A 27,506-nucleotide genomic window follows, 5' to 3' on the forward strand; every position below is an offset into this window, starting at 1 on the left:
GGAATTTTCTCATACAGCTGTTCACATAATGGTTATTGAATGTGGTCAATGTAACTGATGTTAATAGGGGTCCGTTCACATGGCTTTTTTCATACTTATTTGCAAAAAGAATAGCTTAAAGCCCATTCAAACTGGGACACATGGCCTCTATCTCTGTCCAAATGAAGACGCAATTGTATATTCCATTACCCTTTGGTGAGCATTACACATCCATTTGCTTTTTTTCCCCAATCTCAATTGTTTTGGATGCCTATCGAAATGATTCAAATTCAAATTAGTTTGAAAAGATTCATCAAGTGTCCAAATATACAAGAGTGCAATGGATTTTAATGAAACAGTGCAACACAGGTGGCGGTGACCACAATTACAAATGGTTGTAAGGTACTGATGTTTAGATGGGAAGCTTTGTGAAGCTGTTGAATAAGAAAGCCCAAGCCTATGTCTCAGGGGTGCGCCATTAATGCTTCTCACGAATCCTTCACAACAATAGACGGGGGCTGACTGACTGTGTTATTTGGAGTAAATCCACCGCCTGATTACGTGGTGGCAAAAAGAGAAGCACACAAAATGCCGTGGGGCCGAGGGGTGGAATGTCTTTTGACCACTGCCAAGTTTTGAAGAGTTAAAAGGTAATGCGGACACATCGAAAGAGAGAAACGCTATTATATAAAAGCTTGACATCAAAACGTATGCTTCACTTTGGAGCTTCTGTCTATCATTATGTTAGCAATACTCACATAATGTACATATAATGTTGCTCTATGCTTCCCATGACATTTTTGTCATATGTCAAAAATAAAAGAGGTCCAAATGGCAACCCTCAAAAGTCCTGAAAGACATCATTAAAATATTTGCCGAGACAGCCAGAAGGAGAAGGTCACGGCTTTTGACTACAACGGCGCGGCGCTAATAGAGTTTTACAATCCCAAATAAACAAAAGAAATAATAAATACAAAGTAAAAAAAAAAAAAGGTCAGCCTTTTGTTTCTCGGCCAGGCCGGAGCTCTTTTGAACAGAGCAATTATGACATCAGCTGCTAGTGTGAACCTGACTTATTTCTCCTGCGAGACGGCTCGCCCCGCATGACTCGTATTTCGCTTCGCTCCAATTTGCCATCGTTGTGTCCTTGCGCACTGTTTTCCCGGGCTTCTTTATTACGACTGATGCGGTTCCCCCTTTCCAAAAGCTAATTACGTTAATAGCCAGGGATGAACAGATAAATGAGGAGGCGCATGTGCTGTTTGATGATACCAAAATCCCGATCGCTGCTAAGGGGGCGCATGTAACGCTGGTTAACTCTTTGAGGAAAAGATAGGAATGGATATTTGATATTTTAGGAAAATAAACAACAACAAAAATAACAGTGGCACTGGCATTGAAACAGGATCACTCAATGCCAGCTTTCTGCATTCAAATAAATGTAATACCAATAGCCATTCATGGTAGATTGTGACAACTCTAATTGACATTTAATGAAGTAAAAATGCATGAATGAAATGGATTGGGCACCTATCACTGTCAGTGCCCCTGAAAGAGTTAAACTCATAGTGAATGTTTCTGATGTAAGAGTTTGTTCACAAAGCATTTAGTAAATGTCTCTCCTCGTCAATGGCAGCCGTTATGTTTTGTCATAGTAATAACTATTTTTCAAATAGCTTATATTCATACCAGCCCAGAATATTTTACCATGTAACATTAATGTACACAGCTGTCTCGTATTTTGGATTATCCCAATTTGACAGTATTGACAGGTACTCGAAGATATTCCAAGCTTGTGCGGTAACAGCCGCAGGCGTGCCGGTTCTTGTAACGCTCCACGGGAAGCAGGGCGACTAATGAGGGCACGTTTACACACCTTTTGACTGGACTCGCGCTCACACGTGTCCGTGCACCCCATATGATGTTCAACAAAGTCTCTGTTTGGAGCAGAAATCCAAGGATATGTTGTTGGCCTTGCGTGTTTGGGTTATTGACCCAAGAAAGCCCACTCAATCATGACCGTGGGCCTAGTTCAGCCTGCAGAGCTAGCGAAAATCCCATCGCCACGCTTGTTGCGTGAAAAATTCCCAGAAGGAGACTCTGCTTCCCAACACAAATGCAGGATTTACACAATTTCCCGATGACAGTAATTGCAAAATGCTGGAGGCGGCTCACGGGTGTGCATCACTTAGAAAAGTTCTTTGACAGCACCGGGTTTAATGATGCCCCTCAAGAGCAAACATTTGAGTAAGCACTGAATGGATGAAACGTATCCTGGATGGACATAAAATGAAGAGCACACTCGTGTAAATGTTTTTATTTATCTGTCAGGTATATTTAATGGCGCAGTGATAGCTCGCTGACCTGTTCAGCTTGTGTTAATTATCTCCAGGCAGCTTTAATTTCCTCCCGGTGCTGCATAGAATGATTAGATTCATGATTTGTTTGATGAGATATTTATTTCTCGGACGCACATAAATACGGCAGCACGAGGGAAGTAGAATAATTCAATAATGTGTCCGTTTATAAAATTGTGTACCTGTAGTTATTGGGGTTGACTTGATACTTTTTCCGTGACTCATTTGAAATCAATCATTGTCTCATCTGGTGGGCAACCACACAAGGCTAATTCTGGAGTACATCACAGACCAACAAAAAGCATTTCATTCTATTTCAACAACAAAGTTAAGATTTGCGACAGGATCTTTTGCTCCCCAGAATATACAGCAAATTATATTTTAAATTGAATGCCGGACAAATATTCAGTTTTCTGTTGTTCATTCGTGGCAAACCAAAAATCAAACTGTTATTTCTGGAGACATTCTCAGATTTGAATGGTGAAACTACATGAAAATGTGTGATTTTTATTGTGATTTCACCAATTTTAAAGTACAAAAAGTCTGAATTCTTTTGACAACATTGTTATGTTGTTTCTAATAAATTAATATCAGGGATATCATACACACAGAAGAGTAAAAAAAAACAATTTATGATTGAAAAGGTGGTAGTAGTAGTGTCACAGTTTCCATATTTTACCCCACAGGTTAGTGGAGAGCAATATGCAGCCTTGGAAAGAGCTACATGTGGCCCCCGAGCCATAGGTTCCCTACCCCTGACTTATAGTATCCTAGCTTTGTAAAGTCTGCCTCGGAACAAGAACCGGAGCCATTTTCATATGTTGCCAAGTCTTCTCACTAGCTAGAACTTCATTTAAATTTGTATTTTATATTGAGTACAAAATAGAATTTGCATTTACATAAACTGTCTAATGAATGTGGCTGCAATTGGCCAATATTTTCACTGTCCTCGGGGCGCCTTGTAAAATTCTGCCTGGCAACACTTCTTCATTATGTCCAAATGCTTCCCCAGATTTGAGTTCAATTGCTGAAATTCAGCTTTACTCAAAGGATACACACAATTAGAGAGAAAGTTAATGAGCAAAACACATCAGAAGGCTGATCTCACTTTAAGTGCGCAGTTAGGTTTTGTATTCATTTCCAACTGCAAAACCAGAAGCAGAATTGTCAGCATTCATTAGAAGGCCTTCAAGTACTTGTACAGGTGAGCATATGGAGCCAGCCCATGCATGCATTAACCACATGGACGGACATCAGTGAAGTTTTGATGGCACCGGTTCAGCACTTCTGTTGTCCGTCATATCCTCGCTTCTCAAAAGGTGGATGCTGTGAATAGTGAGGGAAAAATGAGAACTGGCTGTTTGTGATGTTCGAGGGAGAAAGGAAAAAAAACAGGTGCAGGTGATCGTATAAAATATTTTTTTTAAATGACTGTCTAATGGGATCACTCCAGCTTGCAGTGCCTGCCAAAGAGTCAGTAGAGTATGTTTAACGCATTAGTATTGCATTTAAGTAACATTGTACTGCAGTGCATTTGCAATGGACTACATGATTGATATATTTTGTTTAAATATGAATTGAGAAAAAACAATTCTCTACACGCTATTAAAATAGAGTTATTGTTTGATTTACAGCAGACAAAAAGTACCAATATACTGAAAACACATGAGAACTTGTCAAAATACGATACCACAAAAAATACTCGTATTTATTGCCGATACAATACTGAGTATAAGATCGGGACATAACTAGAGTGAGGGTATCACAACTGTTTTCCAGTCTTATAAAGGGAGTCTTCGGGTTTCGATGTCCTCCAACTACGGCATTTGACTTTAAGACGCAAGTGCACCATCTGCCATTTGGTCCCCAGACACTTAGTTTCTGTTTAGCTAGTGCAAAGTGCTTGTCTGTGTTTGTGTGCTGGAATATCTTTGCCTTCAAAGCATTCAATATTTCATATTCATAATTGTACTGTTAGTCTGATTGGAGGGAGAAAGGGCACAGCGGATGAACTGGTTGCAAACAAACCATTTAAAAAAAATATCAATACACCTCTCAATAATGGTAGATAATAATAATAACGCTATACAGCATTTTAGTATTTTACATTATTTCTACTAAGTATGCTGACCTGCATTTTGACATAAACTTGTTGAGGAAAATTATAGAAAACAAGAAAACGTTAGATTGGATAACTCTTCATACCGTATTCGGGAAATTTCGTTGTCACAGTACCAAGAAGGTGAGGATGTAGAAATAGGAAAGGCATTTTAAGAGGGCAAGTTCTTGTCTAACACTTACTATTTAGGGTTACTAAAGTCCATTTCTGCTCCCAAACTGTAAAAGGTCAAGTAGCACCTTTTTAAAAAGGGCAACCATTTTCCCTTTTGCCAGACAACGCACCATAGGACACAATCAGGGACATCTGCCACCGTCACTCTCGTCGCCATCACGTAAAGCCCTTGTCCGACCCCCAAGGACGAGCGCACTCAATAACTGTCTCTGTCCAGACACGCTAAGCCTGTTCCGCAATCCCTTAAAGCCCTGAACTCTGACATGCTTCAATGCAAGACATGAAGCAGACTCCTTTGGGACATTACATCAAAAGTCTTTTGCCAATCATCAGCAGATTAATTGTTTCTTACACTTTTCCTTTTTTTAACTGGGTTGTCAAGCGGTGCTAAGCTAGGTGAAATTCGCTGTCGTAACGACCTTTCCATTTTTTAAATTTTTTTATTTTAGATCTGTTCGTTTCACTTAGTGCGTCTATTTGTTTCTTTCTTTTCTGCATCCCACGATAAATGTGTCACTTCTTTTCCTCGCGGGGCTATTGTCACTCACTTCCCTCCTATCTTGAGTCCTCCACACACTGCCATATTTACCCTTCACAATCCTTCAGCTGGTGATGTCAAATTTGCTTGCGTAAAACTCCCAGACAGCCTCTTCTTCCACACAGATGTATATAGGATTTTTATCATTTGTTTCAGCCGTTCCCTTTTGCCACGCACAAACGGCGACATTAATCAGTGTTATGACAGCGAGACCAGCTGAAGGGATGTGCACATATGCACCACTCGTGATGTCTATCTGTCTTTTTACATTTCATCTATTTTTATTTATTTATTTATACTATGCAAAAATGTTTTCTCAGTTGAAAAATCAAAAAACTAAACAAAACGAGCTGTCTTTTTCTGCTTTACTTTTCCTTGTAGCCACTTAAGTCAGTCCTTGAAAGGTCTATGCCGTGAAGTTCACAATGTTTCCCTTTGGGTTTTTATTGTGTAGTCTTGTAGTTTCAGTTCCAGTGCAATGCCTGGATTATATGATACATAATTTTTGTTATGATAAGTTATCTTTGTTTACATAGACCTAACCCATTTCCTGGCTTTATTCTGAATAAAAGGGTAATAAGAAGATATTCAAGATGCATATTTATGCCTCTGAATTCTAAAATGTTGTGTTTTTTTTCTAGGCTTACTTGGAAGTGGGGAGATGTGGCAGCAGCACCTTCAGGGTTACGATATCGCAAACAACCCTGTTTCCCTGCTACAACTCTGCATATTCGCCCATCATTATCCGTGCTGTTTTGCCTATCCGCCTCATGGGTAAGTTTGTTTTAAAAAAACATGTATTTTCATTTCAATAGACTTAATTATTAAATGCCTGTTGAACCATTTTAAGGTCCAAAATATAGATTTTCTAAGTAGAAATAACTGTTGAAGGACAACTTCATATTTTTGAGGGACTGTTCTGAAGAACTAAAAGCAGAAGCAAATCCAGCCGTTATATTGAAAGTAGTCAAATAAGACATATTGTACGTATTCAATGATAAATGAACTGAGCAATCCATTTGGACTTGGAGGGTTCAAGTGAATTGGACGTCTATGGGTGGGTGATAAACTAAATTAAAGTGTTTTAACCTAATCTTTTAACAGCTACTATATGATTGGATGTCTATCACTGACAAAGGCAACGAATGAAAGTAAATCTTTATTGGAATACATACACTCCTTTAAAATGAGGTTTTGAGTGTTTGATACTAATTATACTTATAACCTCATACTGTTTCCATGGATACATAAAAAGGGAATTTTCAGCCTTGTTCTTGCAGAGGATCTTTTCCTTTTTCGTATCCTTTGTTTGTTTCTTTCGCACCTTTTGGGTTGTGAGCAAAACAATGTTCATTTGAAGGGGCGCTTGTGTTTCCAAGCTTTACGAGTATTATTCCTTTTTAAGCACTTTATCTGGGACTAGACGTCAAAATAGGGCTTGATTCCTTCGAGTGCTCTGCTGGATATGTGACTCCCACTATCGGCCTTCTTATCATTTCATTTGCTTAGTGTAGGACCAGCCAATTTAATAGATAACTCTCATCTTTCATTTTTGGTAATATTATTCCAATGTGTATATATATATTTTTTTGCAAACTTTGTTATCACCAGACAGTTATAAAGCGTGAGATCCCAGTATGGGTTCATTCTCAAATGAGCACCTTTGCGTTATATTGCTATTGTTGTGCTATCTTAAAACTTTATAGGGCAAGAAACTATTTTGGGAAATTAAAAACATAATCTACTTAACCTTTTTTTGTGGATAATGGTCACAGCTATCAACTCTGTGGATTCTAATGAGGGAGGAAGGTTTAAATGGTGAAGTTGTTCCTCACTCAGTGATTGGTTTGCATTTTTAATTTGCTGCACTTGTTGAAAGGAACGGATTTTACTAAAGGTGACTGAAACTGGTCTGAAACTGGTGTCAAACTAGACTGGACGGTAAATGGATTGGACATAATTCTAGTTTGGTCTCTGGTCCAGTCCTTCTTATTCTCTTTACATTCTTAAAAAAATAACAATAAAATTTGGTTATGACCCTCAATAATGCTCTAAAGTTGATTGTAATTTTATAAAATCAATTCAATTTATTTTTCAAAACATGGCAGCCGTCCATTACCTCCATTCTCTTGCTGCAGTCATTTCATGCCCTCTGTCACTTTAAGGCAATTTACAATCTCTCATATACCGTTTGTTATCTTATACGCCAAAGAATGGGCAATTTAGTGAGTATGTCACTTATGTTTTCAAATACAACCCAGGTTGTTAAAAGTTGACATGCTTCTCCTCTTCTTAAATTGCTTAGACTTATTTGAATGTCATCAATACTGACCCAGAGGGGACTCGGTCCACTTTTATCTCTTTCAAGCTGTCTCTCAGACTATGCTGTGCGTAGAACTGTCGTAAAACAGCCTAGCAAAAAGTCAAATAAATACAATAAAGACGCAGCCACTGTGACAGTTACTGGCTGCCGACAAGCTCGTTATTCATCTCTCTACCTATTGCTAAGATTCATTTCGATACACAAAGTTCAACGCTGTCCATCACTTGATTTTGCAATGACAGATGTGCATCACTACATATTGGTTTTCCTGAGTTATTATCACAGGATCCACTCAAAGTGCAGTCATTAAGACAAAGTTGGCTCCCACTGTAGTGAATCTAAATTAATGTATAACTAGCAGACATCCAAACAATTTGGAAATGAACATTCGCTATGACACCATGTTTCAAATGTACTGGACGACTGTCGCTGTCCATGGTACCTTATGTGTTGATGAACTGCATGCCCACATTAAAAAAAAAAATCATTTGGTCCAAGACTCATAAAAACGATTTATGCTCACCTGTAGGGACTTAAAAGCCTCATCACTAATCATTCATTGAATATTCATTGGTCACATTGCCACATGTGCAAATGACACTAGTTTATGCAGGAAGCAATAATGGAAAGAATAATGTTATACACCAAATATAATTGTAATTCTTGCAAATAAAAAAGCCTTTAATGAATGGCAGTTTCTACAGTATAGAATAAATATAATAGCATTGTTTTGTAGTGCCCCAATGAGAACGCAAAGAAGGAAATGAGCCCCGATTTTTACTTTCATCCACTTTACTAACATGCACTTACAAAGAGCACAAAATACAATTACCACTGTTGACTGCAACATAGCAAAAAATGCAATCACTGCTGCTGCCACATTGACTTTTGACTGATTTGGTGATATTATATAATAGCCACTATCAATTGCTGAATATAATACCCCACAACTGTGGCCAAATATGATCCAGGTAAATATTAAACGTAGAGAAAATGTCTTTCATTTTGAATTCCTTCAATTTATCATTATGTAGCAAACATATATGTAAATTGAAAGGATCATACATTTTATGATAAATATAACACGTGTAGATTAAAATTAATTTGATATTTGATGCATGTGGCAGCTAAGAAGAAACTTTATTTAGCCAAATATTTGTTTTTCCTATCACTAGAATTTATAAAGCATGAGAAAATGTATAAAGTTAATAGCATCAGGTGCCTCTGATCTGTTTCCTTGGCTTAATAGTAGTTGTTAAACCTCAGAAGCATAATTGTCAAACACCTTTTTCAAGACATTAAAAATAATTGGGTAGATGCACAGGTTATGCTTTGTTGTTGCTCACAGGCAAGAAAACACAAACACACTTGCAAAAGATGACTACTGTAGTTAAAAAATAAATAAACAAAAGATAAAAATGCCTGAAAATGCCCTGAATCCAGGACTTAGCCTTCCGCAATTCAAATAGATTGGACGTCTACAAGTAACTAAAAAAAGTCATGTGATTGGATGTCTATGATTTTTTTAATAACGCAAAATGACTCACACCTAATCATTTCAAAAGTCCCAAAATACTATATTTATTATATCCCTCCTTGTCCTTTTTATAGCCTACTTATTTACCATTGCAAGTTCATTGAGTTCATAAATATGGCCAGTCCTTCTGGAAAAATCCATGCATATCTCACTTACAGTATTTTTATTTTTTCATAATAGTGTTAACAATAATGTATGTTTTTTATTATATTGCATAATAAATGTCCATAAAAAGAGTTTCAACTGCCCTGCATTCTATTACAGGCAGTCGTTTCGTCAATGCTTTATGTTCTCTAATATAATACAAAGCCATCATGGATGTTTTTTATGGTGTAGCCTGCTGCCATTCTCTATTGGTAATATAGACAAGCACAAGGACCTTTTTTCCCGCAGATGATGATTGGGAAAAAAAATCTTTGTTGTATGTCCTAGACTGTTTTGACTTCAAGGCATACCCATTCATTATCTGAGCAATTATGCAACGTAATTACGACAGCTAGAGGCGAACTGCCTCCCTAATGTCCATCTGCCAAGCATCCTTGAGCTCCTCTTTTACCTTTTTTCAAATTGGAGATGTGGCAAAGAGAAGGGCTGCCATTCATTTCTTTCTTCTGACACCCTTGAAATCTTTCAATGTTTTGGTGAATGTTATACACTTTGACCAGCAACTGTTATAGGAAAGTTGCCAAGGACATGTGCCATACTCAAGTCACTTATTTTGCATAGTTGTAACACTTGCTTTTGGAACTTGTTTTAAAATGATGGTAACATTTTGTGAGCTTTGTGGTACAAACATGTTGTTTTTCCGAATGCACTTATGAGTTTAAGGCTAATTTGGATCAGAATACGTCGACAAAGTGTTGATGAAAATTAGCAACAATTTGCTCTATTTACTGTAACTTAACAGAGTAAATAGAATGAAATATAAGAACAGTCAGAAGTTTGTGTTTTTGTGCCAACACAGGTAAAAACAAGTTAGATCAACCTTTGACTGTTAAAAAAAGCTTCTTTTTTAAAATTGCATTTTAATATTTCTTCATACATTCCTTTTTACTTTACTCTGTACTTTATACTTTTTACTTTACTCTGTACTTAATACTTTTTACTTTAATGATAAGTAATAAGTATGTTAATACTTTAGTCCTTTTTTCTGTTTAAGTTTCATATGTACTATTAACGGATGCAGTTTTTTTTTATATATATCATATTTTCACACATCACATTTTATTTTACAGTAAAGTAGGGTTCAGTGAATGCGCATATTAAACTGGTGGGGTTCGGTGAAGGTGCATATCAACCTAGTGGGGTTTGGTAGCTCTAACAAGAACCACTGCATAAGTGTACAGCTTCTCTGCAAAGTACTGCTTTCCAATGGCTATATAGTTTAACTTAAATTTGATCAAATGCATTGAATTCTTAACAATATTCATGCCCATCTACTTTTGATTGCTATTCCCTAAGCTCTGTATGAGTTATACAAATAAATCTACATGTGATTAATCAAGATTAGTGAATAACAAAGTTTCTACCTTAATTAGAAAAAAAAATGAATGGATTTCCTATCATGAATCATCATAATATATTCATTCTGGGATGAGAATAATTTTCGTTCAAAGAAAAAAATAGCTCAGTATCAAGGCAACATTTGCTAAATATTACCGCAAAAAGGTTAGTATGGAACAGTTAAAAACAAAAAAAAAGAAAACTGGCAGTCTTTGACATCATTAGCACTGCCAAATTTCTAATCACCTAAAATTCATTTGGACAAAAATACCAAACATATCCATGTTTCAGTGAGCATAGCCCCAGTCGCAGACAAATTATAGACAAAATGTTGTATTAATTGGCTGTGAAAAGGCTGTTAATTACGGCTACGGTTCAACTGAAAAGGATTAAAAAGTTACATGCTGCTTGCGTGAGTGTTTCCTGGCCACACTCGATCCGTTTATCACCGTAAAGCGAGCGGTCTGCCTGGGATAGATTGCTAAACCCTGCCAGTGACGAGCAGCGAAGGGAAAAATAAGAGAGCTAAAACTGCTTCCTGTCTGTGGCTAATAGCCATTACCTAAAATGCATTCTAGCGCTGCTTGTGTTTTTTAATTACTGACTCACAACACTGGCTCTTTCTTCTCGTCCTCAATTATTGACCTACAAAGAAGACCCTATTCACAAAACTGTTAAATTTCACTCACTTCATGTATCACTATTATTCTAGATTAATTGTCCATCTACCAAATAACCCATTAATTGCTCTGTTTTTTCCCCCTTTGAGGGGAACTAGTTTAATTAACTTTTCACTTTTATTCCTGCATTTGTTTCTGTCTGCTTGGCCTGCATTAACAAGATATATTCTTTTTTAGAATAGTCATTACAATTGCTATGACAACCCCTACTTATTCACTTTAATATGCTTTTTCAAAATGCCTGTAGTGAAACCTGTGAGGTCAAATGCACCCGGACAAAAAAAGTTGGTCTGCTCACCTATTAAATGTAACATTAAAAGACGCATATGAGAAAAAAAAAGGAAGACAATTCCACTTCATTTAACTTATAGACTGTTATTGATGGCGATATGAGGGCTAAATTGGTTCATTTGCTGCCAACCCTCCCGTCTCAATTGGATCGGACGGCTACTAGTGATAAACTAATACAAATTTACTGCAGGAGGAGGAGACAACCATGTTATTGAACATCTACCAACGTCAATGGCAGTGAAATCTGTAGAGTTCCCATTTTAAATTGTCTTGGCTAAGTTCATCCTTAGGCAATTATAGTTTGATGGCTAGAAATACATTTAGATATCCAGCAATTCATATTTTTTCATTTTTTTTAACTTTCCAAGTGCCAGCCAAAGGGAAGAAAACAATGTAGGCAGTATTTTACCCAAGATTTGGCTCAAACTTTTACTTTTCTGGCTCTCTACAGCTGTCTCTGTACTGTTCTTTTTTTATTTTTCATTTATTTATTTATTAAGGTTTGTGTCTTCTCCCTTTGCAGTTGAATATCCCCGACCAATCAATGCTGAAATAACGTCTTGAACGTCCTGAACGTCTACCACAACGGGTGAGTTAGTGTTTTCCAATACTTAACTTTAACACTCCATTGAATTGCCTTTATTGTGCTACCAAACCAACATTATGACCTGACATTTTTCATGAAGCCCTGAATAAGAGAACTATCTCATATATGCAAACACTAAGTCTTAAATACTTAATAATGACTCATAAGAAATTTGTGAAGCCACTTCTGTGAGTCCGAGATGATTAAAAAAAACACTGTCACATCACCAATTCATCAATTTAATAAGAAATCAGTGCCAGCATTTATATACTGTTTATGACCATACCCACAATATGTATGTAAACATTCTTGTGAGCTCCATCCTTTGCTTCTGCCCCGCCCACACATTCTGGCCACCCACCTTGCAGCAACATCAGTTACTACTTCTTTTTGTCCAAAAGCAGCGATCAAAAAGCTGTTTTCTAGTTCTGCCAGCAAGTAATGCAATAAAAGGGTTGCTTTTTTTTTTTCCTTTCTCCCTGCTGTTCTCTCATTTTTATTTTCAAGCTAACAAAAATTGTCACTTGGCAGCACTTTCACTCATGTTAGGATACCTTGTATTTTTTTCTGTTAATTTTCAGAGCCAGCTGCACATGGTAGCATTTATTATCTGATAGTGCGACAAACCAGGAAAGGAAAAAGGCATACTTTATTCAATTAAGGTATTTTTTAGATTTAAATACAATTATTACATTTTTAAGAGATACTTTAGATCAAGTCCTTTGCTTAGTTCAACCTCATTTCACCTCATCATTTTTTTTTCAGGCTTTAGATGGATGTTATTAAATATGAACTAACATGATTGGCATTGATTTTAAAAGACATTAAACGTAAAGCACTTAAAACTTTTTTTTATCAGGTTTCAAAGGTTAGATAATAGTATTTTGGCAGAATCCCTAAAAAAAGGTTAAAGTAGTTCATCAGTCACCAAGGACAGCTCCACAATCAGTAGCCAATCATGGGTCATCAATTTTATGCCTAACAAAGAGCAAATTTGTTGCAATTTAGGCCCATTATTTCATTTACTCAAATCCCAACCCCCCTGCTGAGAACTCCACATATTGACCATTTACATTGATTCTCATGTGCAATATTTGCCAATAACCAACCAGTCCACTCACTGTAGTGAAGCGTTAAAGCTCAGAGGCACGCTCTTGTCCCTTAGCAAACAAATCAATAAAACTCATTTCCTTCCGGTCAATTGTTAATTAAATGCTACTTCCCTTTTAATAAAAAAACACCACAGTTTGTCACGCAGGCATGTTTTGCGTCAAATAAATTCATATAATTGGCAGGAATACATACTAAATATTAATTTTCTGATGTCTATCTGCAAATTGTCGGAGCCCTTAAAGCTATAAGTGGGCTTTATCAGTCGCTCACCTGTTTGATTTGAGCGTTTGATTGGTAGGATTAACCTGGCGCCATGATAGTAAAGGGCATTCTGCATTATCTAAAGGGCAAGACTGGCAATTATACATAACTGGCTGTAGGAGGTTTGAAATTCAGTATTTTTTAAAATAGTAGGATGCTTCAAGCAAAGGCACTTTTTTAATGAAGTAATGTTTCCCATTATTACTGGTTTGTTTTCAAATCTGTGTGCATTTAGATGGTTTGCCACCCATGATAGGTTTCCAGAGAGCCCTGTGGTTTGCATGTTGGCCTCACAGTTCTAGAGTCGAGGGTTCGATCCTATGTGAGCCCTCACTGTGTGGATTTAGCATTATTCTTTTGCGTTCCAAAAACATTCTTGTTCAACTGGTTGAATAGATATAGCTAAGGCATATTCTCACATTTTTGTTCATCAAAACTGCTCAAAAATTGTTTGGAAATGCCAAGTTTTTCCCTGCAGGTGTCAAGTTAACAAAGTAATGTGAATTTAGAGTTCTAATCAAAGTACCCACATTTCCTGAAGGCAACAACCTTAAACTTTCAGTTTCAAAAATGATATTCTACAATTTTTGCCGTTGATTTCGCTCCACACTTCTTATATTGTTGATTTGAATACTGCCCATGGCAGCCAAAGATGTCTTTTATCTCCATTTTCTTAATAGGTCTATATTTTTGCTACATTCACTATTGTATTCAGTAACATTCACTGCTGTATACCATGCCCTGAATGAGCTTAACCATTCATATCCTCATAGTACCATTTATATTACTATTCATGTACAGTTGTCACATGCACCGCCACTGCTCATTTCAATCTCATTGTCTGATTTTAATATGTACATATATCCTTCTTTGATCTTCGACATGATTATGCTTGTTTGCTGCTAGAGTACACATTACTGCTATAAAATTGGAGAGTCCCTATAGTATTGGGTACATAAGGGCCTATACTATTCTCTTCTTTTACATAGACCTTTTCCAACTATACTCTGACAAAATATTATGTTGCCTTTCTTCTGTGAAAGAAAATTCTGGATTTTCCTTTTCTTCCCATTTTTATTTTTAATGAATTACCCCAACCGAATCCACGCAATCCCCCTGACTGCAACCCAAAAGCATTTCACTGTGGCCCTCAGAGAAGTCACCATTATGCAGGATCATCCATGAGTAGAAAGAAAGCACAGGGGTGGCGAAAAGCGAGGGGGCCACAGATCAAGCTTTGGTACTTTGCCTTGAGTTATAAAGCTCGTGACAGATGCCTCTCTTAAAAATGCGCCAGTGAGCTCCTGGGACTCGAAAGCATCTGAGTTCTTCAGAAAGCTGATGATGCTGAAACCCTCACAACTGTCAACCTGCATTCTTTTTTCCCCCCACCTCCTTAAAAAGACACCACACACATCATTCAATGAATCATGCAGTGTAAACCTACTGAAGTACATAAAAAATATGCTTTTTTTATAGTATCTACACCAAATGTGCTTAAAATAAAATAAAACTAAGTTATTTTACTTTATACACATTGCTACTTCACCAATACAAAACCTCAATATATATATATATATATATATATATATATATATATATATATATATATCACTTTTTATGTCAAAAGTAAAGATTAATTTAACCAATTATACATCACACTTCACCCCTCCTAAAAAATGGAAATGCCCAAGAATCACCAAATTGTCTCTCATAGAACCTAAATTAATTCAAAAATCAAAACCCATAAATGCGCCTAAATTAACAGATAGTACCCGAAATCAACAATACGTAAAAAGTGACCTAAAATAAACAGAAAGCTGCTGGGAATTTCCCCCAAATCAATAGAGGGCAAAATGGAAATGCCCCAGAAATCATTGAACTTAAAACAAAAATGAAAAAAATTGAAAGTGCCCACAATACAAACAATAAACAACGCATATGTACACTGGATTCCAAGCCTGTCAACGAAGGGATTCATTTTGTTAGCTTATGATGGAAAGAAAAATGTATCCACTGTATCTCCTGTTTTAAAACCCAGAATAGGATGACAGCTTCAAGGTGCAGACACACTTCAAATAGGGCAAACTCCTTCACACACACCTCCATCGGCAACTTGACATTTTTATTTAAAGGTCGAATCGCTGAAATTCTTCAAACACAGCAAATGCATTGTCGGGATGGAAGAGTAGAATGAGTGTGTCATTGTTACTGCCCATCTGTCCTCTGCTGTGGAGATGGCACACGACTGTTGCACACATGGGCCAATGTTGTCATGCCAAACACCTCCACGAAAGTCTTTTTTGGGCAGTTTGTGTAGGAATCGACTGTTCCTCTTTCAGTGCCATCGGCGGTGAAAGATGTTCACTTATGTGGCTCTTTTTATCCTTTTGAAAATGACTTTGTTGCAAGTAGGCGTCCAGTCCATTTAAAGTGGAAGGGCTGGAAATGAATGAACTCCCATTATGAATAGTGCAATACAAGTAATCTGCCCTTGCTCTGCCCAGAAACAGATGTTTGGCATCTTAGCTTGATTGAATTGAGACGCAACACATTGCCCTACTGCTCCCAGAGAGCCAGAAAAGATGAAAAATATGAAAAATAAAATCTTAGTAGTAGAAGTTGCCTGGCAAATTTTATTTAGTAGCAGCAGGGTAGCATACTGAGAATACAAATATTAGAACAAGTAATAATACATAGTGGCTCTCTTGGTACTGATCTTTATACTGTAATCCTTTAATTTCAAGACAAACTACTAGATACATCTGACAATCAGCCTTTTGCCAACAAATGTTGACTGATTATCATTCCATAGGCTCACCTTCATACTAAAATCACCGCATTTTTTTCTGTTCAGCTCAATTTTATACTTAATGTGATCATGGAAGAGTGACTTTTTATGATTTGTCAATGTTGATTATTTCTAAGCATATCTTAATGACTCCATCTACGATCAACATATAATTAAATGTCTAACAATGTCACTGGGATCCAAAGAGTTAAACATTTCGATGGATTGGCAGATATGACTCTCCTAAGAAACCTCTTGCTACGATTTAGGCCGTGACAAACTTAGCCCGATAATCAGACTCTGTTTCCTCATGTCTATGAAACCTAACGGCAAATATATTGAATAAATATCCGATTTCATTTACTCTTATACACGCCCGTGATCTTTGAGCAAATCCTGCCATCTGACAGACATCAAAGCCAAGGAGACAGTGAGGGTGATTTCCATTCTCCGTTCCGAATGGAGCGATGTGAATCCAACTAATGGAATAACGATGATTTTGTCTCGTAAATCACTTTTGTAATTTCCCCCCATTTCTACATGATGTGAGGCGGGAGAGGCACAATCTCTGTTGAGTGTGCCAGGTTTAATCAGTCAAGCGCACAACTGCGACGTGCATCTCGCCTTGATGAAGACAGATTGTTCAGGGAGGCGTGCGGGAAAGATGGATCATAAAAATCGATTCGTACCGCAAAGATGGCTTGGCGATGGGGGTCCTGAGCCGTCTAGCGTGGACCCGAGGACAGCCACAAATTGTTTGGGTCAGATGGTGTTAAGTGTCACATCCCGGCAGGACTGCCGCAGTCGTGTGAGATCAACCCCACAACAAGGAGAGAGACACAATAGTTATTGCTAAGGATTAGATTTCAACAGGAGAGTCATGATGACGAGGGTGATATTGAACTAGAACTGACATTAAATTATGAGGCAGTGCTTTTGGGACTGGCTGCAAATCTTAATCGTGTTGCAAAATGACTAAACCTAATTCTTTTGTTGGAATAGACACAAAACTACTAGAAAATACGGATACATAAGCAACTGGATTCAATACATTGCTAGGATTGAAGATCTTGTTCCTCATATGGACTCATTGGTCAAAACCATCCAATACAAGATCAAATGCTGCTTTCCTTCAGTGATTCCCTTTGAGGTTTGCTTTAGTGTGTTGGTATTGCATTGATTCAACGATATCAGGAAAGTCTCCACATCTGACAGTCTTTGTCCTTTGTTTGTTTTTCTGCTGAACTTTTTTTCAAGAGTTTCTGACGGAAGTATTTTAAATATCTGATGTCAACAGCTTTACTATCAACAAAAAGCTTGTGATGACTTTGTTGAATTGCTTCTTTTCATTCCATTTGATACGGACAAAAATGGAAAGTCAAATAGGTGACGATCCCAAAAGTAATCGCTGCTTGTTAAGGCGTGTAAATTTGCATTTCCCAGAAAAATGGTTGAAGCAAACAATGTTTACTCTTGTAACTCCAAACAAGAAGCATATACACACATGCATAATGTTGAAAACGTGTAAAAATTAGGAGATTTCCATTTTAAATGATGGTAAATAATGAATTTTTATTACATAAATTGATGCTAGACAGTCCTACATACTCACAATAGCTCAATTGAAAGATGTCACTAATACTTTTTAATGTCAGTTATTCCCATTCATATAGGTCATTTTCATTTTAACTCCACTTGAAATGCTTATTGATTGCCCTCAAATATGCTATCCATCAGACAACCATACACACGCATATTTCTCCCCTAAGTGCTGTGCGAACGATCCTAAACCCTGCCTGACCTTCCAAGGTTAATGGAGAGAAAGTTATGTCAACCTACAACTTCATTTTGGCATGCTTCAAATGGATACAGTTGTGTGCATTTTTTTATATTTAACTGCACTTATCAATTTTAAAAAAGGTTCAAGACTACACCTATTGGAGTTTTTCTGGTATGGGAAATTGAAGTAACCCTCAAGAAATACATATATGAAAATTGTCAAAAAAGCAGTGTATTCAGAACTGGATTTAATGAGGACTAAGTATAATACAGCGTTTTGAATTATTATTTAATTTACACAAATTCCTATAGTCCTTGATCTTGCCATTATTTTTAGGTCTATTAATAATCCAGTAGTTAAATCAGTTTGAAATTGAATCACCCATATTTTTTTTTACCAATAGCCATCCACAACAGCTCCATTCAATTTTGCTTCCTCAAACGTAGCCTTGATCAAATATTACACATTATGCTGCTGTAACAAAGCAAATCTTGATTTTCTCCTCCCAAATGCTGTTCTTTCAAATTCAAATAAAACATCTCAGTGTTCTAATTATCAACATTTTTTGCAAACAAGTTGGCAGCACCACCTGAAAAGCCCCAATGTAACCTTACTTCAAGGATAATTGGAGTGTGTTTTTCCAGTCGCTCCTGTAATAGTGGAGCCCTTTCTTGTCACATTTTTTTTAGACCCTCATTTTTCTTTTAATATTAATGCTTGTTTATTCTAATTAAATTTAGCAAACAGCACAAGAACAAAGTGGGGCTGGGGAGATCCACACTAATTACATTAGAGCTGGAGCAAGATTGGCGTCCATGATGAAGTGGTTTGGCCGTTGGCGATCCCAACGACAGAGCTCAATAACTTAAAGCCCTGCCTGGTCGTTTATGAGATTGAGCTGTCGTCCAAAGCATCACTCACGTTTAGGATATTGCCCCCACCACCTTTATCGAGGAGACTTTGCAAGAGATACTAACGGGCGACGGTGATGAATTTGACATTACACAACAACTCTGATTAGTAAGCGCGTCAGACAGAAATCTGGACAACGTTCCTGATAGTTAACACTATAGCACTACTAATAGATCTAGATGGGGAAATTGTATGACACCACATTCATGAGTAAAGTGCAACAAGTTTACCATTGTAGCGGACAGTTGGCGTCTTAGCATGCACCCACGGTGCCCATTGTTAGCGGCGATACACACCCCTCGCGACCCTTGTGAGGATAATTGGTCCAGAAAATGAATGAATGGTTTTAAATATTTGCTGAAATTCCCACTTTGCGACCAATGTGAAAGCCATTCCGGATTATTTTTGATGTAGTCTAATTGGAAAAAAATGTGGTTGGGTTTCTCACCTATTTCATATTCTACATTAAACTACCTTTCAAATAATATTTAGGCATTGTGAATGTTTGAAATATATATATTCATTAGTATTATTTTGAATTAAAAAAGTGGTGTTATTGCATTTAAATAGTTGGTTTATTAGACTATATTGGCACTACATCAGTGGCAATATTGAAACATTTATCAGACAATAATACCACATTTTGGCAATAATTTATCAAACAATATATTACTAAAAACTAAAACTGAAACCCACTAAAACTCTTTTCCACAACAGGCCTCTGTAGATAACACATTTTGAGTTACACTTGTATACAAAAATCTAATATTGTGGACTCAATGACCTGCATATAAATGTTGTGTTATTAACCATTATTCTATCTTTTATATATTTTTAGGGACACCATGTAAATACTACCCTCTCCAAGTCAAAATGAATTGGACGTTGCACACCGTCAACGGCAGGCAAAGAATTATAAGGTAAGAATTATTCACATTACATGACTTTTTGACACGGAAAGTAGTGAAATGTCATTGGTTGGAGTATGCACATTTTTCATTGCTCTACTCGACACAATTTTTAACAGAATGTCTTCAACTGCCAGGCATTATTTCTCAATGTCAGAGCAAGAACTTTCAACATTTTATTGAGTGTCCAACTGGAGCCGCCTCGGTTCGCTCGGGCAATTGTCAGATTGTAGTGTATTGCTTGCCCTCGCTCTGCCGCTGACCTCCAGCATTTGTTCTGTGTATACATGTACTGTATGAGGTTCTGCCATTGTTGAGTTTTATGACGACATTGTGTTTTTTTTCTTTCTACGCTCCACTCCATCAGCTAGAGCTCTGATGCCTCTTTGTAACATCTCCCTGAAAGAGTGTTGCTCTCAACACACTACCTTTTCAACACTGTCTTCTGTTTGTTTGCCTCTGTGCACTTGCGTACATGTTTTGGTGTTTGTTTGTTTGTTTGCTTCAGGGAGGAGGAGGAGGCGGTGGTAGATGGGATAAGTTGAGGAACATTGCAGTTTGCGGCTCCATCAAATGTCAATATTTATGACACGCTTTCTCTGCTTCTCTTCTTTCTTATGATGCCAAGAGAGTGGTAGTGTGATGTCGACCGTTAAATAAAAACGGAAATTCATCGTGGCACCGGGAAGCGGGACAAAATTTATTCTGGCTCAGTAAAAATATGGCCAAGGCAATCCTCCTATTTCATTCAAGCAGGGGACATGGGCATTTATTGACCACCGCTTGGTAGTATTTCATATTTTCCCACAGTTATCACAACAATGATAATAATAATGAGTAGTAGTAGGCTTTTGTAGGAGATTTAGCTCCATGTGAACGGTTGTCACTTGTCAGTCTCTGTGTGGTGATTGACTTGTGACCAGTTTAGAGTCTAGTCCAAAGTCAGGTGTAGCAGTGACTGTAAAGTATGATCTGCAGAGTTTTTATATTTAAACCTATTCTGGTGTTTATGTTTGACCACACCAGAATGTGTTAAATTAATCTTTTTGCCATGTCAAACAATAACTCCCATGTTGGAGTTTTTAGTTTAATTCATCAATTTAAAATTTCTAGCACCATGGACAGCGATAGGCAAACTAGCATGTGGATCTGTCCTCCCACTGATGTGATTTTTTTTTTTTACTGAGTTAGGCATGAGTAAATGTCCAATCCATCTAAACTGGGAGAATTGGCGATGCATTAACACGGTCATTCGCTGACATCCCTCCCAGTTCACCCTGATTGGTTGTCTATCTTCATCAATTGCAGCCAATGCGTTAATTAAGAATGAATACATTACTGTTGCTGCCACGCTAATAAAAGTAAATATATATTTTAAGTAATTCCTAATATTTAAAAAACCTGTACATATTACTATTAAGGGTTTAATAGAGAAATTGTTTTAAAATCTGGAATGATCAGTTGCATTTCAATCCATTCCATAGAAGAGAAAGGACCTAACCTTGGAATTGATTGTGTGTGTTGTTTGGCACCACACTGTACATCATGTTTTCGATCAGCTTACCTTTTGTAAAACCATGCCTTTTAAGTGTTTTATTTATAGTCACCAACATCCAAACTGTATTCTGGTTGGCCTTGAGTGTGTACACTACCGTGTAGCCACTCCACACCCTCCCCCCCTCGGGATGTGTGCTGACGCTGGCTGACTACAAAAATATGGCAACGCCTCGCACTACTGAGGAGGAGGAAATCAAATCTTGGTATTAAAAAGGCGTGAAGTTGTATTGACCAATGATATGGATGGAAGGGAGAATGCTTAGTCTTGGGGAACATTTTTTTCCCCTTTATCCAGGTAGCTTATTACTGATGCCTCTAAGGATTCGGGTATATCACAGATAAAAAAGATGTGATGATTTTTGTTCTTCTTTTTTTTTTAAACTTACTGTAAGTGTAGTGAGGATATGTTTTGAATTCTACTTTGTACTCCTGCCTTTTTCATATACCCATCTCTCGGTTTCTTTATCTTTTAATGGATCTAATTGAAATAACACAACTTCAATCATTTCCTCAGTAGAATGTGTTGATTTGAGATGCTCCACAAACATAAATAGAAGACGTTGACAAATGTATTAATTTGTTCAATGGTTTAAAATAAGTGGTGGTGCAGAGAAACAGTATCACAGATGGAATATGTTTCACAAAGTACCCAAAGCTGGGAAACAAAGTGTAATTCAAAAGTGCCTTAAAATAATGATTAAAAAAGATAACATATTTAAAACACGCCCAGAAAAGAACATGTTAAGGAATATGGGGGACACATGACATAGTACAATTTATTCCAGAGAAAATATTACAATCTGGAAAAGGATATTTTTGGAGAAATTTGTGTGTGGTTGCATCAATCTCTCTGTAGATTTTTTGTCCATCTTATTGCATCCTTTGGCAATGATAGACATCCATTATCGGCTTGCTTGAATGTCAAATTAAGTTCAACGTTGTTATTCTTACCGTAGATTAATTCCTTATGGTAAAATAATCCTTTGACCTCTACGCTAGATAGATATGAGGAAACTTTTAGTCTCAGGAAGCACTCTTAACGTTTTTCAGGAGACTCTCAAATCTTTATATAGTTGTGTTATGTTCAATGACGTTAATTGACACGCACTCGTGCTGTGCTATTTTTTGTACCAGATGGGCAATTAAAAATATGGTAACCACACGCTGAGCACTGCGTACAACATGGTCACACGTGGACAGATTAACACAGATTAAATATATATTATCTTTCAAACACTTCTCAAACCTAAAAATGGGATAGATAAAGCCAATGAAGCAAAACTATCGATGATATATTACAACAAGGGAAAATTCAACTATGCAATTAACAGTGCAGTGTTCCAAAATGCATGAATTAAGTCTATTTTTTCCTCACAGTCACTTATAAAATTTGCATCACGCCAGTCAGATTTACCTGAATGTTTTGCTGTTCTGTAAAAGGCCTTCATTGACAAATCTTTTAATTACATCACTTCCATTTTAGGCACTTATCTAAAAAGGCTTTTTCATGCAGAGCAGTTCTACTAAAACAGCAAAATGGAAAAACCAAATAACAAACTCTGGATTTTTCATTTCGACCGGGTTTTCACCCATCTTGCATATATTTCCCACCTAATCGTCCCACGGCCATATGCACGCTTTCAACTCCTTTCTAAGCAACATTTGTCATCGTCGGCCATCGCTCATGCCGTTCACGTTTACCGAAGTTGCATAACGCCTACTAAATGCACGAGCGCCCTGGCAGGTGCCGAGGGGACATGGATGGGGGACGGGTGGGGGTTTGCGCTTAACCAGAGGTCGGTCCTCTAACTGAAGAGCCATCAGAATGGCAGCTGTTATCGAAAGTCACCTAAAATTGGAGCTATTTTGCAAAAAAGGTAATCCACGCTAATCCAATCGCGTGCGCTCAATTGCATCCAATGCAACAAAGGCCATACTTCCCATAAGACATGATTCCCAACAGACAGTGCGTTTTGAGGCGGAACGCCACAAACGGCTTATGCTAATGTTTACGTCGTTATCTGCGATTATCTGCTTGAGCTACTTGGTACGTTCACTAAAAAACTGCCTGCTATCAAAAGATATAAAACTATTATTTATCAGTATCCTTCACGTTTAAATCATAATCAAAGCACAGGTGTCAATATTGGATTGGATTGGATAACTTTATTCATCCCGTATTTGGGAAATTTCATTGTCACAGTCGCAAGAGGGTGAGGATGCAGAAATAGGAAAAGCATTTTAGACATAAATAGATAAGTTAATAAATTAATACATGAATAAATATATAAATTAATAAGCGTTTTGCTGAAATATATATACATATACATGCACATACATATATAAGCACATATACATGCACATAGATGTACATGCATGCATACGGTAAGCCCTAACACAGCCAATTTTTTTGTTAATGAGCCTGACAGCTGATTGGAGGAATGATCTGCGGAAGCGCTCCTTCCTGCAATGAGGGTGCAGCAGTCTATTGCTGAAAGAGCTTTGAAGGGACTCCACAGACTCATTCAGGAGGTTGGAGGTGCTGTTAATGATGGACATCATCCTGGTCAGCATCCTCCGCTCTCCCACTTATGGTTAATCATAAGGTCTGGCCCTCAAAAGTAAATCATGTGCATCAATTTTATATTTGGCGTAAAAGTAATATTTATTCATAAGTTCAGGAGTTCTCGGTCAGAGATTGAGGGCTACAGAAATAGCAGAATTTTTACCACCCTATCAAGGGTTAATACGAGGATACACAAATTAGTTGACATGAGATATAAAGCAATACTAGCCCCAAAAAGTTTTTTTTAAAGCTGGCTGTTGGTAACTATTACTCAACAGCCTCCTTCCAATGAGTTTGTTTTTCATTAGTGGAGCAGAGAGGCTAGAACGGTGCCATCTTTACTCATCCCCGCATCGCCCCTCCTCGACCCCTACGCGCCAAACAAATCCTTGTGAGTGATGAACCTGCGGGCTATTTGGACATCTGTCTTCTCCCTCGTCGCCGTCTTAGCAAAAAGGTCTGCTACAATGTCACCGGCTTCTCGCGACAACGTGTATTAACACCGGGAAGAGACATACCCATGGCCTAAGCCTCGGAGATCAGCCATTAGCAACCTGTCAATCTGAATGGGCTTCATATGGGTAGCTAGGAGGAAAAATTGGCTTCATGTTAAAAGATTCATCATTATGGATTGATTTAGCCTCTGGAATTGTGCAGCGCTATTGGAGCAATTGTTAAATTTACAATGCACGTAGGTACTGTGGTTCACAGTAGGAGGAGCACGGAGGGTGCTTGAATTACAAAAGACTTCTGGTCTTAAAATTGCGATGTAACCTGAATCAATACACTAGTGCCTTATCTTAGCTCACATGTGCTCCGACTAACAAGTTGTTCGTGTTATGAGCCGTTGCTTAGCCAATTGTTTTCCCTTGGTGTTGGGAGCAAAAATATGACCTAGACGTGTGCTTTATTTTTGAACCGTGCTGTCATTCCATTCGTAAAGCTATCCAACAAAGAGGCAGTGATCTTGCCTCGAGCTCTTCATTGCCACTTCAGTATGAAGTAGTGGGAAACTAAATCTAACACTAATGCAAGAGCTAAACTAAAGAAGCATTTTGAGAGGATAGACCTCCGAAAATTGGGGATTAATAGTAAAGCAATTTTTCTTACCTGTTTTTCTAATCATATCACCTACCATTCAAATTTACATTATATAGGCCAATCTATAATTAAATTATCATTGAATTCTCACTTCATTGGTTACATGTAAATACCAACTGCAATTTTAAAAGTCATTTTTTTTTAATTTACCTTAAATACACTGACAAACAAAAACAGAAACACATCCATAAACTCCACGTTCCCTTGGTTAAATAGTAATAATAAAAAAGAATTAATAAGACAAAAAAGTAATTGTTTTTTTTTTTCAATCTCTTTTTTAAATAATTGATTTTTAATTGTTTAGTTTTTTTTCCCAAGAAAAATAGCAATTTAGGGTTGTTTTGCTTTTCATGTTGTATAAAGAAACCTAATTCATATTTTAAAACCATAAAGTGATTTGCACAACCAAAGAAAAGTAAAGTAATGCTAATTTACAAACTTAAGACTGGAATGTTGAGCATCAGCATGAACAGATGGCTGGGTGTCAACTAACATGAAAGCAAACTTAGTGTGAAGATCTATCAGAGATAAATGCACATGGATCATTTCTTAAGGAACATACCCATTGCTGTATATTGTCATTGATAGATTTTAATTCCACAAGAGCTGCATTCAAAATTGCACATAAGGTAAATGAGCGAATGGGCATATGGCTTGTTAAATCACCTACCAAGAAATGACGAGGCTATTTAAAGTTTATACAGCAGCTTTGTTTACAAGATTTGACAATCATGATTAACTGGTGGAAAAAAGTTATACTCTTAATTGGAGTTTTTATATTTTTTTTAGATAAAGGTGCAGTAAACTCCAAGTCAAAATGAATACAATGTTGGATTGGGTGAAAGACTAATACATTTGAATGAATAAAATAATCTAATTCTACAAAATAATGTTTTAGAAGATTCTGTATATTTCAGTGACATTAGTAGACATCCAGTTGTAAAAGTGTTTTGGTAGGATGCATCCATTTCAAATGGATGGAACGTCTACAAGTGACAAACTAACTCAAATCCACTGCATAATTAGATAATTAGATGTCTTTCATCGTCATTTGCACTGAAAACAATTACTGTGAATCCAATGATGATGACGTATTTTCCAACATTTGCTGATGATGGAGGCAATATTTGATTACACATGAGCAATAGACTGATAGAAAATACCACAGAGGCTGGTATATTCAACATGGATGATAACCAATTGCAAATTGTCACGTGTCACCGCCATCCCCGAGCTTCAATGACTCGGTAATGACTCCATTTGTCCATCTAGCCTCATTGGCTTTAATGTTAAGTGGGCCTTGCCAGCTTCCTCTGCTAGCCTTGCACGAGCGGACCATTGCACTGACACTAAATGATAGTCGTGAGTAAACCATGCCTTCTGTATAAGCATAATGTATAGCAAATCTTTAATTTTATTTGAATTATTCTTTTTTTATTGAAGTAAAAAAAGGTCAATTATGTTCTGGGTAATGCTGCAATGCTTTGCATTTCAACTTCAGATCGTGCCTTACAGACAGGAACAGTTCCTGGCTTTTTAAAGAGTCTGCTGAAAAATGAAAGCTAACATACTAGACCGGCCCAACCAATTCATTTGTAATGGACAATACTGATGGTAAAAGATAATAACAAAGAATGAATACTTAAAATACAAAGAAAATGTGCCATGCCATCCTATGCAAAAGTTATGCTTTCCTAAGCCCTTGTCAGACATAGTTTGTTAAAATTTACATTAGTCAATAAGGTCTTTGTTTACTGCTTTTAAAATTATATTTTGTATCACACTGATGGAAAATTGGAAAATGTATTGTAGCTATGTGGTGGGTACCTCTACATTCTGAAGACTAACCATAAACTTGTAATGTTCCGGATGGAAAGGTCAAAATCCAACTAATACCTGACGTATCAAGTAAATACCGTAACATTGTGGAACTTTAGTTTATGTCAAAAATGGGGGTTTTAGTGACTGACAAGCAGTAATATTCTCAGTGTCACTGAGTAATGTGAAGAAATTTTAGGATTACGATTTACAATGTTTTTTGTCATTGCAGTTAGTATTTGATTCACAATTTCCTCAAATCTAGCTTCAGTTCAAGATTTGAATATTTGCAAAGAAGAAATGTGTGTCATACCATCTTCACTTAATACACTTTGACTAATTGGCTGCCATAGACCCCAATAGATGTCCAATCCATTTGCTGCCACCCTCATAGTTTAAATTTTCTGAATGTGTCCTAGTATAAACTCGTATACTTTCACTGCAGAAGGATCCGGCGATTATTTCCAATTTGATTATTATTAATTACAATTTCCAATCAATGATTATTTTCCTTTTAATCACTTTCCAAACCTAATTCCAAATTACCGAAAGCTACGTGATGCTGCCATGGACACTGCTAATAATTTGTTTCTGCCGGAACAGATGGTCGGC

General features: G+C 37.0%; 1 long non-coding RNA gene across 1 annotated transcript; it reads left to right on the forward strand.

The window, feature by feature from the left end:
- The first annotated feature begins 5,806 nt into the window (after positions 1-5,806).
- LOC144210220 (uncharacterized) lies at positions 5,807-19,864 on the forward strand. Its single transcript, XR_013329335.1, has 3 exons — positions 5,807-5,941; positions 12,025-12,090; positions 19,783-19,864. It is a non-coding gene; the product is annotated as an uncharacterized LOC144210220 (long non-coding RNA).
- Positions 19,865-27,506: the final 7,642 nt, after the last annotated feature.

Source organism: Stigmatopora nigra, chromosome 17 (assembly GCF_051989575.1).
Source record: "Stigmatopora nigra isolate UIUO_SnigA chromosome 17, RoL_Snig_1.1, whole genome shotgun sequence".
Lineage (NCBI taxonomy): Eukaryota > Metazoa > Chordata > Actinopteri > Syngnathiformes > Syngnathidae > Stigmatopora > Stigmatopora nigra.